Source organism: Pogona vitticeps, chromosome 1 (assembly GCF_051106095.1).
Source record: "Pogona vitticeps strain Pit_001003342236 chromosome 1, PviZW2.1, whole genome shotgun sequence".
In the NCBI taxonomy this organism is placed as follows: domain Eukaryota; kingdom Metazoa; phylum Chordata; class Lepidosauria; order Squamata; family Agamidae; genus Pogona; species Pogona vitticeps.
This window is the reverse complement of record NC_135783.1, coordinates 99170156-99191774: the sequence shown is the minus strand read 5'-3', so window position 1 is coordinate 99191774 and position 21619 is coordinate 99170156. Positions and strand designations below refer to the sequence as shown.

The 21619-nt window shown below is 42.6% G+C and overlaps 1 long non-coding RNA gene across 1 annotated transcript in view; it reads left to right on the top strand.

Moving 5' to 3' along the window:
* Window positions 1-5818: 5818 nt before the first annotated feature.
* The window catches only part of LOC144586720 (uncharacterized), a 29336-nt gene continuing 13535 nt past the window's right edge, over window positions 5819-21619 (top strand). The window contains exon 1 of the long non-coding RNA XR_013541721.1: window positions 5819-12486. This is a non-coding gene — a long non-coding RNA (uncharacterized LOC144586720). The remainder of the gene's footprint in view (window positions 12487-21619) is intronic.

Sequence of the window (21619 nt, the reverse complement as noted above, 5' to 3'; positions counted from 1 at the left end):
CATGCTAATAAGGGGTCCGTAAAGGAATTGTTCAGTCAGCTTCACCTACACTTTTGATTGAACTCTTGCAGTTCAAGAACCAACCAGGTCTCAGTTCATTTCAAGATGCTGTTAGACTTAGTGTCAGCTTCATCCCTGTGGAGACCCAAACTCTCTCTTAGTCTCTCTCTAGAGGAAGAGGGACTCATAGAAAAGAAATCATTACTGCAGCTCACTGCCTCAGCTTTGAGAAAACAGGTATAAATACTAATATAGAGATTGGCAGGTGTGAGAAAATCTACTGAAAAACACGAGCTGTTCTTCGCCCTTTTTTTTCCTCCCACCCCAAAAAAGTGCAAGAGGCAGTCAGCTGACGGGATCTTAATTTAACCTTCTTAATCCCATTTTTTGAGAAAGCATTTTTTCATTGTATGCTGTATATTAGTATAATCTTAATATGGTTTATTGGAGAGCAGTATTGCCCCTGGTGGTGTGTTTATAAAAACAATCTGTGCTTCTTATTGCACATCCCCCCACCTCCTTTCATATAAGCTTTAATTTCCCTTGAGTGCACAAGTGAGAGGCTGTGTGTTTGTATATAGCTGCCTCACACAGCTACAACAATGTTGATTTATTAGACTAAAAATTATCAGCGTAAGCTAATTTTGATGGAGATATTGCCACCATGTAAGTGCCCATAGGATCACAAAGAGGAGAACAAATTATTTCTCTGCCTATAGTTGGGCAAACATAAGTTTTTTGCTATAATCTGGCATGATTTGCTCTTGACTTCTGTTAATTTCTTACTTTCTGGAAAAGTGTGTGCAAAACTGTGTATGTTAGGGCAAGTGTGCACAAAGAAGTCCTATACAGTGCTGCCTCACTTAACGATGTTAATCGGTTAAAAAAAAAAACCCATCACTATGGGAAAACATAGCTAAGTGAAACACCATTTCCCAGAGGAATGCATTGAAAACCGGATAATCTATTCCAATGGGAACGGATTACCATCCTTAAGCGAAAATCGCCATAGGAAACATCGCTAAGTGAAATGCGGTTCCCGCATTTCAATGGTTTTGACAGGTCCGTTTTCGCTATTTTTAAAGTGTCTTAAAATGTTCCAAAACTGTTTAACATGCTTGGAATCGTTAGTGCACCCTGTAAACCTTTGCAAACTTAATTTGGCTTTGTTCTGAGTCTTTGTTAATTTTTGGTGAATTCCCCCCCCCCATCGGAATGCATTGAACTGTAGGTTTGACGTCTCAAATGAGCTCAAAGTCAGAGAAGTGAGAAAATGAAAACAGTTGATTAACCCACTCCTATCTAGAAGTTCTCAATTAAAGAATGAGGAGTGAGAGTAACTTGCTCTCTGGGCTGAAAGTCACAGGGTTGAAAAGTTGTGTGAGGTCCACCAATGTTGTTTTATGTCGGGTTTAAATGTGTTTAATTATTTTATTAATTTATTTAAAACATTCAAAGTTGTCTTTCAGAGAAATCCCCTAACGCAACCTACAACAAAATGTAAAGCTACAAGACATTTGGTTTTTTTAAAAAATAGAAAGAACCATGCTAAAAACACCATAAATTCAAAGTTAGCCGTTCAAACCGACTGGTGCTATATACAAAAAGGCCAAAATGCAGTCCTAATTTGATTACAAATTACAAGGAAAATAACTGAGCCTCTAAGCAGCTATTGAAGGTCAGTAATGATGGGGCCTGATGGCCATCAAAGGAAATTCAGTTCAACAAATCAAATGGGAGGTGTCAAACCGTTTTGCTTGCTAAATTAAATGTTCCTTTACAGCAGGGGTCTCAAACATTCGTGGCCCATCAGACAATAGTTTATGGCCCCCACCTTGCCTGCCCCCCCGAAGCGCCCATGCATCCTTTGCTGTCAAGAGTCAAAAAAAAAGCCTTGCCTCGCTCGCCGGCTCTCTCCCAAGACAGCGCTCTTGCACCCTCCATCTGGAACTGCAGCCTGCCGGCCAGCTTGCCTGTCTGCCAGATACAGTTCCGGATGGAGGGTGCAAGAGGCGCTGTCTTAGGGGAGAGCCAAAGAGAGAGGCGTGCTGCTGGTCCTTTTCCCCGAGCACCCAAGCCGCCGGTGAGCGATGCCTGAGAGCGGAGTTTCCTCCTGGACCGTCCTCGAAGAGTGCCTTCAAGCCACCAGCAGCAGCCAGGGAAGTGGCTCTCTGGCTCTCTTTCTCTCTCAGCACCCCCAGCACCAACCTGGCCAGCAGCCATCTCAGCACCCGGCAGTGCTTCCTCCTCCTCCTCTTCCTCCTGCTTCATCTGCCTCAGCTCTGTAGGCTGCCTGGGCTCGCCTCGCAAAGTTTGCTCCTCTGTCGTGGTGGGGGTAGCTGCTGCTGCTGAGTGCACCTTTTTTAGGGGGGCCTTCAGAGGAAGGTTGCCGGACCTCTCTGTGTGTGTGTGTGTGTGTGTTTGTGTGCATGCGTGCGCACCTGTGGGGGGCACCCCGTTTGGTTTAATTTCGCAGGCACCAATGGGGGCTTTTCTCCTTTGGCAAGGCAATTCTGTGAGGTTTTTTTAAAATTTTATGTCATGCCCTCCTCCTCCCTGGCTAGGCGGTCACCGGCACTCTCTCCCTTCTCCGCTTCTTTGTCCTGCTGCTGCTGCTGCTGCTGCTGGTGGTGGCAGTGAAGAAGGAGCCAGAGGAGGTCGTGGCTGGCCACGAGGGCTCGCACGCCCCTCCTTCTCCTCGGAGCCCCAGCCGCGCTAAGGAAACTCCTGGGCAGCTTCCTTGGGCTCTTGCTCCGCTTGTTGGAAAATCTGATGTGGCCCAGCCTCATTCAGACTCTGCTTCCAGCGGCCACCAGGTAAATTGAGTTTGAGACCCCTGCTTTACAGGGTCAGGAAATTATGGCCACTACAGATGGGAATGAACCACAGAACCAGAGATTCACAGCAGTTCATTTTTTGGCTGAACAGGTGTTCCATGCTTCCTAGCTCCATCTTCTCTGTTGGGTGGCCACTCAGAGGCAGAGCCTAGAAGAGGCGAGGCAGGGGAGCTGGGGCGAAAAATGAACCAGCATGAACCACCTGTGTGAGTATTTATGGGAGTTGCAGTTATGGGAGCTGTTGGGTCACAGCTACACACTCTTCATTTAACAGGTGGCCAGAAAAGAAAGACTTTTTGATAAGGGTTGCCAGATTTCAGAATTCCAGCTGAAATGTCAAGGAACTGCTCTGCTTTTCTGGGTCGCCAGGTGGGGAGGCAAATATCAACAGCCGGAGAAAGACTTAGGCTACAAATACATTGACTAATACTGTGAGATTTATTCCATAGTTACCATGGGTGAATTCAAAGCGCTTTTCAATTTCCATATGATGTAAAGGCCAATACAAGTCAGACCAGCCCTTTTTGCTTCTGATTCAGAGTTGTTTCCCCTATGTCTGGGGGCTTCCCTTCTTTTAAAGCTGGAATGGTGTTTTCCGTCTGTGTGTGCTTGTTCCATTCTATATAAAGAAGGGGGGGCATGATTCTGGATGGTGTAATGGTGGCATATTAAGCTAGAATGTGATGCTTTGGGACAGAGGGAACACCCAACCTCACAATCTTTCTCCCTAGTCATCCTGCATACAACATCGCAAGTTGAGACTAGCCAAATGGACTGGCAAATCAGAATTCTTGAAAGATCTTTAAACTGGTAGCATAAACAAAGTTTGGGCCTGTTTTTGTTTTTAATCCATATTGAGCAAATGCATGCAGCCATGGCCACTGAGGTCAGGTTGGAATATGGCCCCTGCTGTGGGTATGTAGGGACTCTTTAGATAGTCAGGTCAGCATGGGTGATATATTCCAAATGCATTTGTTTTATTTTTCAGAGATGGGTATTGTATATGCAAATCACACTAAATTATAATTACATAGCTTTACACGTTCCTCTCTCAATGCAAAATTCCTGTGGACCGTCTTAAACATCAGGGTGGTTATTTTCTTAGTTGCTGCGGAGGATTATAGAAGTCAGTGGCATATGATTCAGATGTGTACAGAGAAGTTCCCTGTGAGATAATTGTGTGATCCTTATAACACCCTTCCAAAGAGGGTGGATGTAACCTTCCTATTCCTTTTAGAGATCAAAGATTGAGTGCTCATTGTTCATTCACATATCAGTTGCTCTCCAGCTGGGAAGTACAGGGGCTCAGCAAGAGCTCAGAATCTATCTTCTGCTCTCCCAGAGAAAAGGGGAGAATCCCATAGCATCAATTCTCCAGCCTGCCAGATCAAGAGAATTGAGGAGACGACACTCTGAAGTAAATCTACTACCAATAGGACAGAGTTTTATTGGACCTGCAGTTCCTACCAGCTGTAGGAGCTGCAGAAGAGACTGCATCTACTCCATGCTGTTACTGCTGCTTTTTAATTTAATTCAGTTTAATTTAATACAATTAATAGAAAGGCAGGTATAAATTTAACAGAGATGTGAATAGACAGCTGAAATATTACAAGCTTCCTTGAGTGCTCCTGGCTTATTTATATCATGTGCGCTTCTTTGCGGCTTCATCTAGTTTTTTGCTCCCTTCTTTAAGCATTGTTGTTATGTGCTTTCAGGTCAGAACTGACTTATAGCAACCCTAATAAAGCTTTCAAGGTAAATGAGATATTTAGGGAGTGGTTTTACCAGGTCTGCACTCCCAGTGAGCTTTCATGGCTGATGGGGGATTTGAACCAAGGCTTTCTGAGTCGTAGTCCATCACTCTATTCACCACGCCATGCTGGGTATACTGCATTAATCAGTAGGAAGTCAAAATATCATCTAAAAGTTTTCCCACCTCCTGCAGAAAAGAATGCTTGAGACATATGGTACTCATTGATATGTATAAACACAGGATGAAAATGAGCAGTAGGAGGCAACATACCGTAGATTAGTAATCCCATAACAACATCTGTACAGCATTCTTCCACCATACCAGTCAGGTGTGAGCACAGAAAAAGTCAAGCTTGCCTCTGGGACAATTGTAATGTTAAAGTCTAAGGTAAGAATCTGCAATCTTGATGGTGGGTGTAACATCCAGGTATGTCCTAGGGATTTAGAAAATGATTTAACAACTTTGAATTGCTGCCATACATTGCGCAATTGCCTCCCCCAAAGGACACAGAGGTATGTGCTTGACATATTACAGTTATTTTCAAAAAGAATCTTAGGAAATGTGCATGATTTCTACCCAGAAATAATCTCCAAAAGAGAGTGAAGAAGCGAATAGTGCCCTTGAATCTTTTGGAGAAGTCATTGCAGACCAAGAAGTAGTAACCAACAATCCCACTGATTCCCCAAATTTTGAAGAACTCTTTGCATTATAGTAATTAAGCTGATGATGTAGACAGCACAATTTACCCTTCATGCCAGTGTGCCATCTATGTACCATTATGGCAAGATCAGATGGGTTCATTAGATGGAAAAACCTAGAGCAACTACTGGTAAAAATCAGCTATATTACTGAATCACAGAAAAAAACATATAGTCCCTTTCATAGTTTGTGTACAGTGGTGCCTCGACTTACGAACATCCTGACTTATGATCATTTCGAGTTGTGACCAGCTCCAGCCGCAAAATTTTGCTTCAACTTGCGAGCTTCCAGTTATGAACAGAAAAAGGCAGGGGAAAAAGCCAGGGAATTCAAATTGCTAACCATTGGTATGCAATTCTATTTTTGACTCTAATCTGTTAAATAGGAAAGCCAAATAGCATTCCATACAGCTAGGGGACAGGAACGTTTTAGGGGTCAAATCATACTTCTGCACTATTAGGGAGCAGACCGGGTAGGTGGGGGCTCATCTGCCTTGGAAGGCCGCCCATCTAGGAGAACTCCAGTTTCAAACCTCCACTGACTTGTGGCTATATCCACTGATGGAGAAGGCTTCAGGAGTTAACCTTGAGGCAAAATCTGGAGACGGAGTCCCGGAGGAAGTTTGTGTCGTTCTGGCAACTCCTGAAACGTCACTGGAACCAGTTGTATTGGCTCTTGCCTTTCCATTGCACTATTTCAGTGATGTGGAGAGGGGGGATTTGCTACTGGGGTAACAGCCTATCCTCCGTATTATTTTACCCATGCTTTGTGCTCTGGAGAGGATGCTCCAGCTTCACATACAGCGTTGAAACAACACGGGAAGTATTATTTATTTATTTATTTATTTATTTATTTATTTATTTATTTATTTATTTATTTATTTATTTATTTATTTATTTATTTATTTATTTATATCCCACTCATCTGGTCTGGTAGCAGTTACTGGTTATAAGTCTTTGCTCAACTGGCGTAGAGCATGATGCCAGGAGCTACTTCTGACAGTGGGAGAGGTCATTGCACTTCACTAGGTAGCTACCACCTGCCTTAAGCTGGTAAGGTGCTACCTCACCACCGTCTGTTAACCTCACAGGGTACATGGGATTTAGGGTGAAAGCCGACAAGCAGATCGATAACCCTGCACTGTGCAACAATTGTAAGAAAACTTCTGCCCTAAAGCTGGGCACCTGGAATATTTGGACAATAACCCCTGGCTTTTCTGGCGGCAGCTTTTCTGATGACCTGCAGGAGATAGATGACATGCGCAAGACAGCTGTCATCAACATGGAACTGAGTAGACTGCAGATGGACATTGTTGCCCTGCAAGAGATGAAATTGCCACTCAGGATCTGTCAAAGAAAAAAAAAAATCTCATTCTTCTGGCAGAGAAAACCATTGAATGAAACCAGGGAATATGGTGTTGGCTTTGCAGTCAGAAATACTCTGGTGAGATCCATTGTTCCACCTATTTTGGGGAGTGAAAGAATCCTATCTCTGCAGCTCCACTCGTCAGCGGGATTGGTCACCCTCATTAGTGCATATGCACCAACACTGTCATCCACAACAGAAGTCAAAGACAAATTCTACAATGATCTGGCAGCTACCATCAAAAAAATCCCTGAGAGAGAGCCACTGTTCATTCTCGGAGATTTAACGCTAGAGTTGGTGCTGATCACAATTCTTGGCCCACTTTTCTAGGCTGTTTTGGTATTGGGAAGATGAACAAAAATGGCCAACGCTTGCTGGAGTTTTGCTGCTATTCTTATGGTTTTGTGTCAGCAACACGTTCTTTAATATGAAGCTTCAACATAGAGTTTCCTGGAGCCATCCAAGATCCAAGCATTGGCATCAGATCGATTTGATCCTCACTAGACATTCTAGCCTTCCTAGTATTACGATCACACACAGTTACCAGAGTGCTGATTGCGATACTGATCACTCCCTGGTGTGTAGTAGAGTAAAACTGCGAACAAAGAGATTCTATCACACAAAAAAGGAAGGAAGACTATGTATTGACATCAGCAAGACTCACGATCAAAGAAAAGTGGAGGAATTTGGCCAAGCACTTGAAGAAACTCTTCCAGACCTGGCTGATGCAAACGCTCCTGAATGATGGGAATATTTCAAGAATGCTGTTTATAACACCACCTTGTCCACATTTGGCAAGAAGACCAAAAAGACAGCAGAGTGGTTTGAAGCCCATTCAGAGGAGTTGATGCCAGCCATCAAGGATAAGAGGAGAGCTCTAGCAGCATACAAAGCCTGTCCTACTGAGTGCCACTTGCAGGCTCTTTGTGCTGCTCGTAGCAAAGTCCAACAGGCTGCCAGGAGATGTTCCAACAATTATTGCTTTCAGCTCTGCTCTCAGATACAGATAGCAGTGGACACAGGTAACATCAAGGGAATGTATGATGGTATCAAGCAGTCTTTAGGTCCAATACAGAAGAAATCTGCTCCCGTGAAGTCTGCTACAGGTGTGATAATCAAGGACCGAGCACAGCAGATGGACCGCTGGGTGCAGCACTACTCTGAGATATATTCCAGAGAGATTATAGTAACTGAAGAGGTATTAAATAACATTGAGTGCTTGCCTGTCTTGGAAGAGTCGGACAGCAAACCAACTTTAGCAGAAATAAAAGTGGGCTTGGATTCCCTCGCCTCCAGCAAGGCAGCTGGGAAGGATAACATCCCTGTTGAAGTGCTGAAGTGCTGTAAAGATATCATCATCACCGAATTGTATGAAGTTCTTCATCTTTGCTGGAGGGAAGGTGGAGTACCACAGGACATGAAGGATGCAAACATTGTCACATTGTATAAGAACAAAGGAGACCGGGGCGACTGCAATAACTACCATGGCATCTCTCTTCTCAGCGTTGTAGGGAAGCTGCTTGCCCATGTTGTACTGAAGAGACTCCAGGTGCTTGTAGACAGAGTCTATCCAGAATCACAGTGTGGATTCTGAGCTAATAGATCCACCACTGACATGGTATTCTCCCTCTGACAGTTGCAGGAGAAATGTAGGGAACAACAACAGCCACTCTTTGTGGACTTCATAGATCTCACAAAGGCCTTTGATCTGGTTAGCAAGGATGGCCTTTTTAAAATACTTCCCAAGATTGGATGTCCACCTCGATTCCCTAACATGAAAAGGTCCTTTCATGAGGAAATGAAGGCCACTGTAGTTTTTGAAAGCTCAACATCAGATCCCTTTGACATCTGAAGCAGAGTGAAACAGGGCTGTGTCCTTATGCCAATCCTGTTTGGGATCTTTTTTCCTGTAATGCTGAAGCAGGCTCTTGGAACTGCAGCAAAAGATGTCTATCTCTGGACTAGATCAGATGGAAAACTCTTTAATTTCTCTAGATTGGAATTGGGGTTAATAATACTGCAATATACACTGAGCCAATATTTAACTTTTTCAAGACCAAAGTCCAGCTGAAATGCATGCAGGACTTCCTCTTCACCGATGATGCAGCCATTATTGCCCACTCGTCTGAAGTGTTGTTTTAGCAAGGCCTGCCAAGACTTTGAACTAACAATCAGCCTAAAGAAAACACAAGTCATGGGCCAGGGTATGAACTCACCTCTATTACCTTCTCCATGCAAGAATTGCACATTGTTCATGACTTTGTGTACCTTGGCTTAACAATCACTGACACTGTCTCCCTAGATGTCAAGCTGGATAAACACATTGGCAAAGTAGCTACATGTTCTCTAGACCAGTGGTCCCCAACCTTGGGCCTCCAGATGTTCTTGGACTTCAACTCCCAGAAATCCTGGCCAGCAGAGGTGGTGGTGAAGGCTTCTGGGAGTTGTAGTCCAAGAACATCTGGAGGCCCAAGGTTGGGGACCACTGCTCTAGACTCACAAAGAGAGTACAGCTTAATAAGAAGCTGACAGCATATACCAAGATCCAGATCTATAGAGTGTGTGTCCCGAGTACACTCCTGTACTGCAGTGAGTCCTGGACCCTTTGTGCACAGCAGGAGAGGAAGTTAAACACGTTCCATATGCATTGTATCCAACACATTTTGGTATCACCTGGCAGGACAAAGTTCAAAATAAAGTAGTCCTAGAATGAGCTGGAATTTTTAGCATATATACCTTACTGAAACAGTGTTTGCTTGGGCATGTCGTGAGAATGGTTGGTGGTCGGATTCCAAAAGATCTCCTGTATGGAGAATTAGTGCAGGGAAATCACTCTAGAGGGAGACCACAACTGTGATACAAGGATATCTGCAAGTGGGATCTGAAGGCCTTAGGAATGGACACCAGATGGGAAACCTTGACATCTGAGCATTCAGCCTGGAGGCAGGTGGTGCATCACAGCCTCTCCCAATTTGAAGAGACCCTTGTCCAGCAAGCCGAGGCAAAGGGGCAGTCCCGAATCCAGCAAAATCAGGGAGCTGGACAGGGTACAGATTGTATTTGTCTTCAGTGTGGAAGGGACTGTCACTCTCGAATTGGCCTTCTCAGCCACACTAGATGGTGTTCCAAGTCCTCCATACAAAGCACATTGCCATAGTCTCTTGAGGCTGAAGGATGCCTAAAGTAAAAGTAAGGTAGGCAAAGAGGCTGCTTCTTTGTAGCTCTTTTGCCCCTGCGGTTAGAGTGAGTGCAATTAGAGGAGGCTTCAGACTGCCTGATAAGGTAAAGTGCTGCTTTCTGCTTTTAAAAAACTGTTCTGGGTGGATTTTGCAGCATTGTTTTGCCCTGGGGGGTATCTTTCTGTGCTGTAATGGATCTGGGGGGGGGGGGTTGTTTGTTTTGGGTTTTTTCCCATTTCCAATGGGTCTTGGGGGTGTTGCTTGGTTTTTGGAGATTTTTCCCACATTTCCGATGCGTCTTGGGGGATTTCTTTGTTTTTTAGGGGGGGTCTCCATTTCCGATGGGTCTTGGGGGGTTTGCTTGCTTTTTGGAGTTCTTCCCCCGTTTCCGAAGGGTCTTGGGGGGGTTGTTTGTTGGGTTTTTTCCCATTTTGGATGGTTCTTGGGGGAGTTGCTTGCTTTTTGGGGTTTTTTTCCCATTTCCAATGGGTCTTGCACCCTTGGCTTGCTTTCGGCTTTGCTTTTCTTTTTTCTTTTTTGCATTTCTGATGGGTCTTGCACATTTACTTGCTTTTCTTTTCTTTTCCCCCTTCGGCCGGAACGGATTAATCACATTTCCGATCAGTTATGCAGTGGGGTTTGTTTGTTTGTTTGGTTGGTTTTTTGATGTTTTTTTCTTCAGCCGGGATGGATTTGTGGCGATCTCCTCTGAAGCCCCTATTCCCCCAGGCCTTCACAAGGTTCTCGCTCTTCTTCCTTCTTCGCTGCCACCAGGTATTGCTGTCTCAATACCATTCACTCAAGGAGACATGTGTACTTTTGAAACTTAACTTATTTATTTGATCAGGGAGGTTAACATCTGATGAATATACAGTAGGTAAATCGCAGGTTGCTAATCACTTGAAACTGAATCAGTACTACTTTAACTTTAAAGCTCTACCCACTCTCTGTACCATTCAGCGTTCTCACAGATCTCTCAATCACCCTTAGTTCACTCTTAAGTTTCACACAGTCTCTCACTACCGGAATCTCTCTCACTCACAGATTCTCTTCTCACTCACTGAAAACCTTTTCATACTCCATACACCAGCCTTTTATATCCAGCCCCTCCCCCCTTGGCACCGCCTTCCGTCCACTCATTGGCTCCTTCTCCACTGCTCAGCTGTGATAGACAGGTGAGGGCAGGGCTCTTCGCTACAGGATGAATTTCATTTCAATGCATTTCAATGGGAAATGGTGCTTCAATTTACGAGCATTTTGAGTTACGACCATCTTCCAGAATGGATTAAGTTCATAAGTCGAGGCACCACTGTATCTTGAGATAATCATGAGATAACAAACTGCTTCAATACTACTGTCATCCTCATGTCTTAATTCATTTCAGATAATCACCTTTTCTTGGCTTCCTCTTAGCCACCACCAGCATGGGTCAGAATGAGATCTTAGCAGAAGATGATACACTGCACTGCTACAGGTTATTTCTTATTTAAATTTGTTGAGAAATGTTTACCTTGTATTATCAATGTCATATAAGAAAAGTCAAGTGGACATGTTTAGTAAATTAAAAAAAATCAAACAAGTAAATAAGAAATTAAATTAAACAACCAGACTTATGTAAAGGAGGGGGCACAAAGGATTCAGCGTTGATCCTTCTTAAAATGCATGCAAAATTGGTTTATAGGGAATGCCCTTTTTAAAAAAAAAAAAATTGTCTGTCTTTTCTCCCAATTTTTTTATTACCAGTGTAATTACTTGATAATGGATCAGCAACTTATGTGAAGAAGAAAAGTAGAAATGGGAAAGTGTATGCTTCCCACCAGATTGGCAGCCACTGAGTCAGCAAGCTGATCCTTGAAGAAGAACACAGTGTAAAAATGTTCACTTTTCTCTTAGCCTTCCACGTGTGCAAATGCCACTCTCACTGCCAACAATTTGGGTGACAATGAGGTGACAATGAGAATCTGGATATCGTTCAAAATCTCAAAGGCATGGGATGATCTATTTCTGGTCTGGACAGACATGTGATGTGTCTGGAACAGGCTGTGGTTCTAAAAATACTCTTTCTCAGGGAAAACAATTTAAGACAAACAACAAGGACAATCTGGGGACATCGTTGGCAACCCAAGGTGACCATGCCATGCATATTCACCAGAATTAATATTGCTGAATGTAGGGAAGCAGCTTACCTAAAGTGGGCTGCATTGTCTAATCCAAAGTGCTCTTAATTAGAAGTTCCAGTGACATGAATGAGTTTCCTTCTGATTAAGTGAAGTTCATATTTAATTGCAAGGCTGAAATCATAGCCATGATTTATCTGGGAGTAGATCCTCACCTGGTCTGTGCCCAAACAAGGGCACATAGATTGCTTTCTCACCAATCCTCTGCACTTTTGGACACATTCCAACCTGATCCTTGCCCACATCCATGAAAGGATTTATATATGCCAGATCTCCAACTAAAGGAACATTTGGATGAATGGGGAATGGAAAGGGTGTGTGTGTTTACATTGTATCATTAGAATTATTTTTAGCAAAATTATTCATTCATCTCAAGCCCAGGGAACACAAGAAAAAGAAAAGCTGCCATAGCTTGGGGACTTTGTTCAGAGACTCAGAGCAGTCTAGCTGTGCAGAAGATGTCATGAGCCTCATTGGTAAGTGAAACTATCAGTCTCTGTCTTTGTTACCAGCTCAGCAACTTCCTTATAAGGTAAAAAGACTTTTGATTCCCCTTCCTCCTCCCACTTTGAATGGTTTGCCACCTTATTTGGTTTAATATTTTTAAGCCCATGAATGCCAGTGTTAGCATGAGGGATTTGTGGGAGGTCCCCCTCTACATGGAGGCTCTTGCTTGATCACTGATGCTTCATTTGTCTGAAGACAGTATACATCCCAATTTGGAAGTGTTTTTTTTTTTTAACTCTGTGAACTCAGTGCAGTTTTCAGTGGATTGGCAAGCTGTTTTATAAATGATACAAAGAACAACTATTTGCCTTTGCTACAGAAAAAAAATGAGCATGTTTAATGTGGTGTATAGTGGAGGAAACAGCCATTTTTAATTCAAGTCATAGCACCTTTGAAGGTGGCTATTTAATTAAAACAAGGTCTGGTAGATGGATATTTCTGTGCTCCTGTGAACAAAAGTAGAATTGAAGATGTGCGTTATCACTCACCATCTGCCAACTCCACCACAGATAAATATGACATAATTTCCATATTCTCCTGCTTTCCTTTGCCACAGTACAAAATAGTAGTTGAGGATTTCTAAGATTTTTCAAAACTCGTAGGGTGCTAAAATGAACAGAATGGATAGGTAGAACAGCATTATCCAGCCATGGGAATATAGTAAATTATTCATTATATTTTTAATTAGCAATAATACTGCGAAGATGATTATTGTTTGAAGGCAAAGAAAATAAAGACAGTGTACTTTTCATCGTGCTTGAGGGCTGCCAGTTGCTTACATGCATGTTATGCTTACATGAGGCAAAGCAAAAGAGCTTTGATATTACCTCTAGTAAACTGGAGTAAAAAACTGTCTCCTAGATTAGGGATCCTGATTTCTCCATGAACTGAAAAAACAAGTGTTTTCAGAATTTTGTAATGGGAGTTAATAGTATTGTTCTTGTTATTTTCTATTTTCCTGCATTTTGAGGAAATAGATGCAAACAAGTCACTTCTCCACCTCTACCAAAATCAGTGATAAAGGCATACACAATGCCCCTTTTTAAAAAAAACTTTCTATGTATTACATAAATCATGGCAAGATGCCAATTTCCAGGTGTTCATAGATTGCACTTCTATCGCCCTTAGACAGCACAGCCAATTGTGAGGAATGTTGGCGCATCTGGAGGGCCATAGTTATATAGGACTGGCAAGTATTAAAGAAGACATTGGGTTCATAATTAAAAGCTTCTATAGTAATTTTCAGATTTAATCTAGCCTGGCCATTGGATATGTCTAAAAATTAATTAGGGCACAAGTAAAAGAAGAGGCACAAGTCACATCCAAAAACATGACAATGAATATCCAATAGCATGACATTTTACTTCACTTTATTGTACAATCATAGATCCAGGCAAGAAAAAAGCAAAACAACATATTTATTATTATTATTATTATTATTATTATTATTATTATTATTATTATTATTATTATTATTATTATTATTATTATTATTATTATTATTGTTGTTGTTGTTGTTGTTGTTGTTGTTGTTGTTGTTGTTGTTATTGTTGTTGTTGTTGTTGTTGTTGTTGTTATTGTTATTATTGTTATTATTGTTATTATTGTTATTATTGTTATTATTGTTATTGTTATTATTGTTATTATTGTTATTGTTGTTGTTGTTGTTGTTGTTGCTGCTGCTGCTGCTGCTGCTGCTGCTGCTGCTGTTGCTGTTGCTGTTGCTGTTGCTGTTAGTGTTAGTGTTAGTGTTGTTGTTATTGTTGTTATTATGCCATTTTTCCCACAAAAGAACCCAAAGCAGCTAAAAACATTAGAATTCACACAATTTAAAAACACAATAATTTAAATATTAAAAGATAAATTAAACAATATATGATTTAAAATACAATGAAAAGATTAAAACATGAAAACATTAAAAAGATTAAAATTTTTGCTCAAGTGGGGTTCAGAGATTCCATGCAGTCTTGACAGGAGTGTAATTTAGGTCTGAGGGCTTCAGCTGCCCTCGAATGTAAGGGCAAAAGGGGGTATGCTGTGGCACGAGCACTTGGAGTTTGCAGTACCAAGCTTCAGGGTCGCACCCCTTGATATTTTAGTTGTTCATTTGGGCGGTAATGATCTGATGAAATGAACAGCCAAGTCTTTGATTTTGCAGGTCATCCAGGACCTCCAGGTATTGACGGATACGTTTCCTTCAATGAAGCTGATTTGGTCCAATACAGTTCCACGCAGGGCTTGGCAAGCTGACTGCAAGCCTGGTAGGATAGACAGGTCACGGCGTGGTGTGAATCAAGATGTTTGCCATGCAATGAGAGCGGGGTTGGGGTCTGTGATCTCACATCCTGAGATTGTGAGTTGGAGCAATGGTGTTCATCTATCAGAGTTGGGCATGGGCCTCTTTCTTAAGGACCTACAAGGGGGCCTTAGAGCTGAAATTTTCGGCTAGGGTGGCGGGCTTGGGGCATATAAATAACCCCTAGTCATGGCGGGTAGTGCGATGGAAAAAGTAGGGGTGAGTTCATGTTGGCACGGGGTTGCCAAAAATTAGGACATCTTGCTGGCAGTTCGAGGCTATCGACCACCAGGTGAGAGGTGTCTTATATGGAAGGACCTCCCTGCCAGCTGTCCATTTAGGGTCACAAGGCTCCATGGGAGGAACTGATTGGGGGGTACCATCTCATAGAGCAACTGAAGGCTGGCTATTCAGCGGACAGCACAATTCAGTAATAGGAGCTTGCCCTGCTCTAGGAAGCATCCAGAAATCTAGGATTATCTGGACAGAAATGGAACTTGCACTATGGTAGGCCTCCTTGGTATTTTGGGGAATACAATTTAAATAGCTAATGAAGTGGTGGCTAAAGTTTTAATCCAACAATCTGTGTCTTGTCTTGTTATTTCCAGTCTGGGAGGGCAAACAGTCTTTCAGTCAGCCTGGGCCCAAGCTGTATAGGGCTTTATAGGTAATGACAGGCACTTTGAATTGGGCCTGGAAATGGACTGGTAGCCACTGCAGTTCTTGTAACAGGTGCCTTATATGCTCCATGTAACTGCCCCCCAGTCAGTTGTCTGGCTGCAGAGTTTTTGCACCAGCTGAAGTTTCTGAACCATCTTCAAAGGCAGCCCCACATAGAGTATGTTACAGTAATTCAAATGGGACGTAACTAAGGCATGTTTCACTGTAGCCAGATCTGACATCTCAAGGAACAGCTACAGCTGGCACACCAGCTTTAGCTGTACAAATGGACTCCTGGCCACCACCGAGACCTGGGCATCCAAGCTTAGGGATGAATCCAGAAGTACACCCAAACTGTGGACCTGAGTTTTCAGGGGGAGTGTAACTCTATCCAGCAAAGGTAGTATCCCTATTCCCTCATCTGCCTTCCGGCTAAGCAGGAGCACCTCTGTCTTGCCTGCATTAAGTTTCAGTTTGTTTGCTCTCCTCCAGCCCATTACTGATGCCAAGCACTGGTTTAGAGTCAAGACAACTTCTCTAGAATTAGGTGGAAAGGAGAGCTAGGGTTGGGTGTCATCTGCATACTGGTGACACCAAACCTTAAAACTCCAGACAACCTCTCCCAGCGGTTTCATGTAGATGTTAAAAAGCATAGGTGATAAAGCAGAACCCTAAGGAATGCCACAGGCCAATGCCCAGGGCGTTGAGCAGGAGTCACCCAGCACCACCTTCTGAGTCCTCCTCTCCAGGAAGGACTAGAGCCACTGTAATACAGTGCCTCCGAGTCTCATCCCAGAGAGATGGCCCAGAAGGATACCATGGTCGATGGTATTGAAAGCTGCTGAGAGGTCCAGAACCGATGGGGACACACTCCCCCTGTCCAGTTCCCAGCATAGGTAATCCACCAAGGTGACCTATGCTGTCTCTGTCCCATAGCCAAGCCTGAAACCAGATTGAAATGGGTCTAGATAATCCACTTCCTCCAGGAATCCCTGGAGTTGAGAAACCACCACACACTCCAGTACCTTGCTCAGGAATGGGATGTTTGAGACTGGTTGGTAGTTGTCCAGTACACTGGGATCCAGGGAGGGCTTCTTCAGTAGCTGTCTTATTCCTGCCTCCTTTGAGCAAGCAGGGATTCTAAACCTGCTGCAAGGAGGCATTTACCACTCCCCATACCCAATTGGCCTTTCCTCCTCTGGATGTTTTTATAAGCCAGGAAGGGCAAGGGTCCAACACACATGTGGTGGCACTCACCTCTCCAAGAATCCTGTCCACATCATCAGGATGCACAAGGTGAAAAGTATCCATTAAAACAAGACAAGCCTGGGCCAACGTTACATCCACTAGGTATCAATTACAGCATCCAAGTCAGAGCAGATTCAAGCAACTTTATCTGCAAAGAGCCGTACAAATTCCTCACAGTGGGTTGTGGAGTGGTCAATATTTATATATAAAAAGGGGCATCATACAGAGGATCTGGCAGATGAATTCATCTCATGTCTTTGCAGCCAAAGAGCTAAGAAATTAGCTAAACCACTTCTTCAACAAAACGAAGTTCAGCACTAGATAGTTGTTTCCAAAAAGTGGCATGAGAAATGCAATGACTGATTCACAACCAAGGCAAGCACCATGCTGAATTTCAAATGCCAGTTCCCATCACCTCATTCCATAAAACATGCCCTCCTCAGTCCCCATCTGCCACACTGCAGTGGTATAACTTTGCCTGTGTGTTATTCACCTATAACCCCTTCCTTCCACCTCAGACTGAGTTAGTTAAGCACCTGCCCCTAAAATGCAGAGATGAGAGGAGCCCGCTTCCTTTCGACCTCTTCTCCTAATCCTCTCTGGATTAAGCCTCTCTGTCTTGGCTCTTTGTGGGTATAAGGTTGCAAAACTTTTTTCAGCAGCTGTCTCAAGAGCAGGAGTTAATGCCTGGCAGAACTGTGGCTCTCCTGCTTTTAGGAAAACTTAGGCAATTGCACATTCAAATATGACATTTTAAGGACTGTTATTTAGATTTTTTTAAGACAACCATTTGAAAGTTTTAAAAAAATGTCATTGTAGTCTAAATGTATTCTTTTTTTCCTTTTGTTAAAAGATATTCTCTCAAAGTAGATAAGCACATAATGCTGCCTCCAGATGCCCACTGCTGTGCAGCCGAGAAGGAGGGAGACTCTCTGCAGTAATGAGGAAGCAGGACATGCTCACAATACAAGAGTATTATAGCCTTGATGGCATTGGGGGTGGAACCAGAGGCCTTACAAGGTCTGTCCTACACCAACACCAGCTTCTTTGGATCACTGCTGCTAGATAGATGAATGATTGGCTGAGATCGGCAGCAGCATCTCAAGAAAACTGCATTAGCACCATCATGTGGTTTGAGGTTCACTAGGTCAAATTAGGCCGAAGGTTGCAGGAAAAAGGATGACATGAGGCAGCTTTGGCCTTCACTCTGTGCCAGGATGGCCCAGCAGTCCATCTCAGTGTCCTGGTGCCCAAGTAGGAGGCGGGAGTATTCCAGAACCCTGAATGGGGGGGGGGGGGTGGAATTACCTTTTCTAGTCCCTTCCTCTTCTCTGTAGACCTTTGTGTTCTCATGACATCTCACACAAAGGATTGGTTGACCTTCTAGAAAAATGGAGGAGGTTCTGCTGGTGCTTGCAGTGAAAGGCAGAACTGGTGTAAAAATGCTTTCTTTCTTCTCTAGTGGGAGTTTCCAGGATAGAGTTCTATTTCAGGATGCTTCTGCTTATGACATAAACTTTGTTGCACCCACTAGAGATGACCTGTGATCTGAGAGAGGGGGGCAACTCACTAGAGATGGGCATGAATTTAAAAAATGAATTCATTTAAAAATGCTAATTAATTGATTCTTATTCATATAAATCAATGCTCCTGACAAATCACAAATCAATGATTTTTAGTGATTTTTTATTTGTTTGGCTCTAATATGCCCCCCCCCACAGCACCTAGAGACACTCAAATTGCAGGGCAGCTTCCTCTAACACTTCTCCATAATTCCTCCAGGTTTGGTGAAGATTGGGTTTCAGATATCCACGTTCTGCACCCACAAAGATGCCCCACTAGGAAAGTTCCCCCAGGTACCTAGAGACGCCAAAATAACAAAGACGTTTCTCATGATTCTCCTCTACAGTCCCTCCAAGTTTGGTGATGACTGAGCTTCCCCAAGCTAGCTGCTGAAGGGCACTTTCCAGGGGGGGACACAATTGGTGGGTGTATAAGTTGGATGTCTGAAACCCCATCTTCACCAAACTTGGAGGGATTATATAGGAGAATCAGTAGAAGCTTTTCTGTAATGTTGATGTCTCTAAGTTCCTGGGGTGCTCCTTGTGGTTGTATAACTTCGATATCTGAAACCCAAACATCAGCAAACTAGCAGGGCTTGTAGAGGAGAGTCAGGGGAAGCTTCTCTGAGACTTTGGTGTCTCTATGGTCTTGGAGGCCATTTTATAGTATTTTAAATTAAACAGCAAATTGATTCATCAATTTGTAATTCATGATTTGTTGACCTCGATGAATTACAAATCAAAATGAATTATGATTTTTCTGATTCGTGTCCATCTCTACAACTCGCCATAAAAAGGGACCCATCCTATAGTATTCAGAGCTGTTTCCTTGGCTCATGAGCTTTGCAAATTATTCCACTCAACCTCAACACACTCTTACAATGGAAATGGTCTTCAGGGGCATGTTTTCACATTTCATAGAATAGTCAAACAAGGGTCATCACAACTGTACAACATCAGTAATCTCTAAAAAAAAGAACCAAGTAGAAAGGGAAAATAAAGTCGTAAGATAACTCTGGTTGTCAATTTGTCTTGTAAAGGAAAGTGTGAACAACATGAGTATTAAATAATCAATCCTGACAGTCCAAGGCGTTTTGTTTAAGACAAAGCATTTATCTTTAAAGTTTATAACATTATTTTCCCATGCTTTCTCTCACTACCATAACAGGACTAAACATTCCATCAATCAGGAAATCAACACAGTGTGACCTCGGGGAAATCACTCTATAGAGGTGACCAGAGATTTGGCAGATTCATTAACATTAGCACCTGCTGTCAACATAAGGATCACATTTAAATGGGAGGAGGGATATACAATTTAAGGTGGAGGCAGCTGCCACAATCCCATTATTCTTTATAAACAAATATATAGCTAATTGCATAAGCCTTTTTTTATTGAGTTTAGTCATTTGGCCTTAAATATTGCTTTTGTTGTTTTTCACGCCTAATCATGTTTCATAGGTCACAAACAGCAGAACCAAAAAAAGAGAACAAATTATATATTACTAGCATTTCTAGCAATGGTACTTAATCAATGCTCCAGAATATCTATGACATAAAAGATCAATTTTGATATGGCTTGGAATCAAACTGTGTAACTTTTCCCTTATTATCTGTGACCCTTGCACTTCCCTTTATTTCATGATGGATCTCACAACAGCATATGTAGGATTTTCACGTAGGCACTGACCCGACATAGACTAAATTGTCTTCAACAATGTTGCTTCATCGTTCCATGCATTTACTTTAGATAGGATCCCTGTTTTTAGGAATTTAAAACCATCTGGAAAGCCTGGGGTTTCCTAGCTTTGCTAGAGCATGGGAACCAAGATGTTGTATTAAAGGCTTAATAAGAATTAGTTTTAATTTTAAAAATATAAAATAGTTATTGGGTGTTTTCATATTTAGATGGGGGTGAGAAAAATCTGTCAGTTTAGTGTTTTTTTTCCTTAAAAAAAGTAACATCCCAAATGCACCAGTAAAGTCTTCAAAAACTGAAACAAAATTTTCAGCCATCTACAGTAATCAATTCAGAGGGCACCAATATTTTTAGCATGGAGAGGACCAGATATGTGCAAGTTAAGTAAAGACAAAGAAGCTTTCAAAACAAGCATGGCAGCCACAATGCAGCATTATTAGGAGCCCTGTGGTGCAGTAGTTGAACTGCTGTACTGCAGCCAAAACTGTGCTCACGACCTGCAGTTGAATTTGAGGTAGCCACCTCAAGGTTGACTTAACCTTCTATCCATCTGAGATCGGTAAAATGAGTACCCAGCTTGGGGGGAGGTATTAGTTAGTTAGGCATCCTTCAGTCTCGAAAGACGATGGTAACGTGCTGTGTATGGAGGATTTGGAACAGCATCTAGTGTGGCTTCTGACCGTTTTTTGCACTCTCCTCTTTTACCCTCATTAAGAGGTTCTTTATTTTCTCCTCACTTTCTGCCATCAGAGTGGTATCATCTGCATATCTGAGATTGTTGATATTTCTTCCGGCAATCTTAATTCCATTTTGGAATCCCGCCAGTCCAGCCTTCTGCATGATGTATTCTGCATATAAATTAAATAAGCAGGGAGACAATATACAGCCCTGTCATACTCCTGTCCCAATTTTGGACCAATCAGTTGTTCCATATCCAGTTCTAACTCTTGCTTCCTGTTCCACATATAGATTTCTCAGGAGATAGATAAGGTGGTCAGGCACTCCCTTATCTTTAAGAACTTGCCATAGTTTGTTGTGGTCAACACAGTCAAAGGCTTTTGCATAGTCCATGAAGCAGAAGTATATGTTTTTCTGGAACTCTCTAGCTTTCTCCATAATCCAGCGCATGTTAGCAATTTGGTCTCTAGTTCCTCTGCCCCTTTGAAATTCAGCTTGTACTTCTGGGAGTTCTCGGTCCACATACTGCTGAAGCCTACCTTGGAGGATTTTGAACATAACCTTGCTAGCATGTGAAATGAGTGCAATTGTACGGTAGCTGGAGCATTCTTTGGCACTGCCCTTCTTTGGGATCGAGATGTAGACTGATCTTTTCCAATTCTCTGGCCAGTGCTGAGTTTTCCAAACTTGCTGGCTTATTGAGTGTAGCACCTTAACAGCATCATTTTTAAGATTTTAAATAGTTCTATTGGAATGCCATCACCTCCACTGGCCTTGTTGTTAGCCAGGCTTTCTAAGGCCCACTTGACTTCACTCTCTAGGATGTCTGGAGTTTAATAGAAATATGCACAAATTGTATTCTCGAAGGCTTTCACAGCCAGGATCCAATGGTTGTTATAGGTTATTCAGGCTGTTTGGCCATGTTCTGGAGGTTTTTCTTCCTACCACTTCACTAGTTT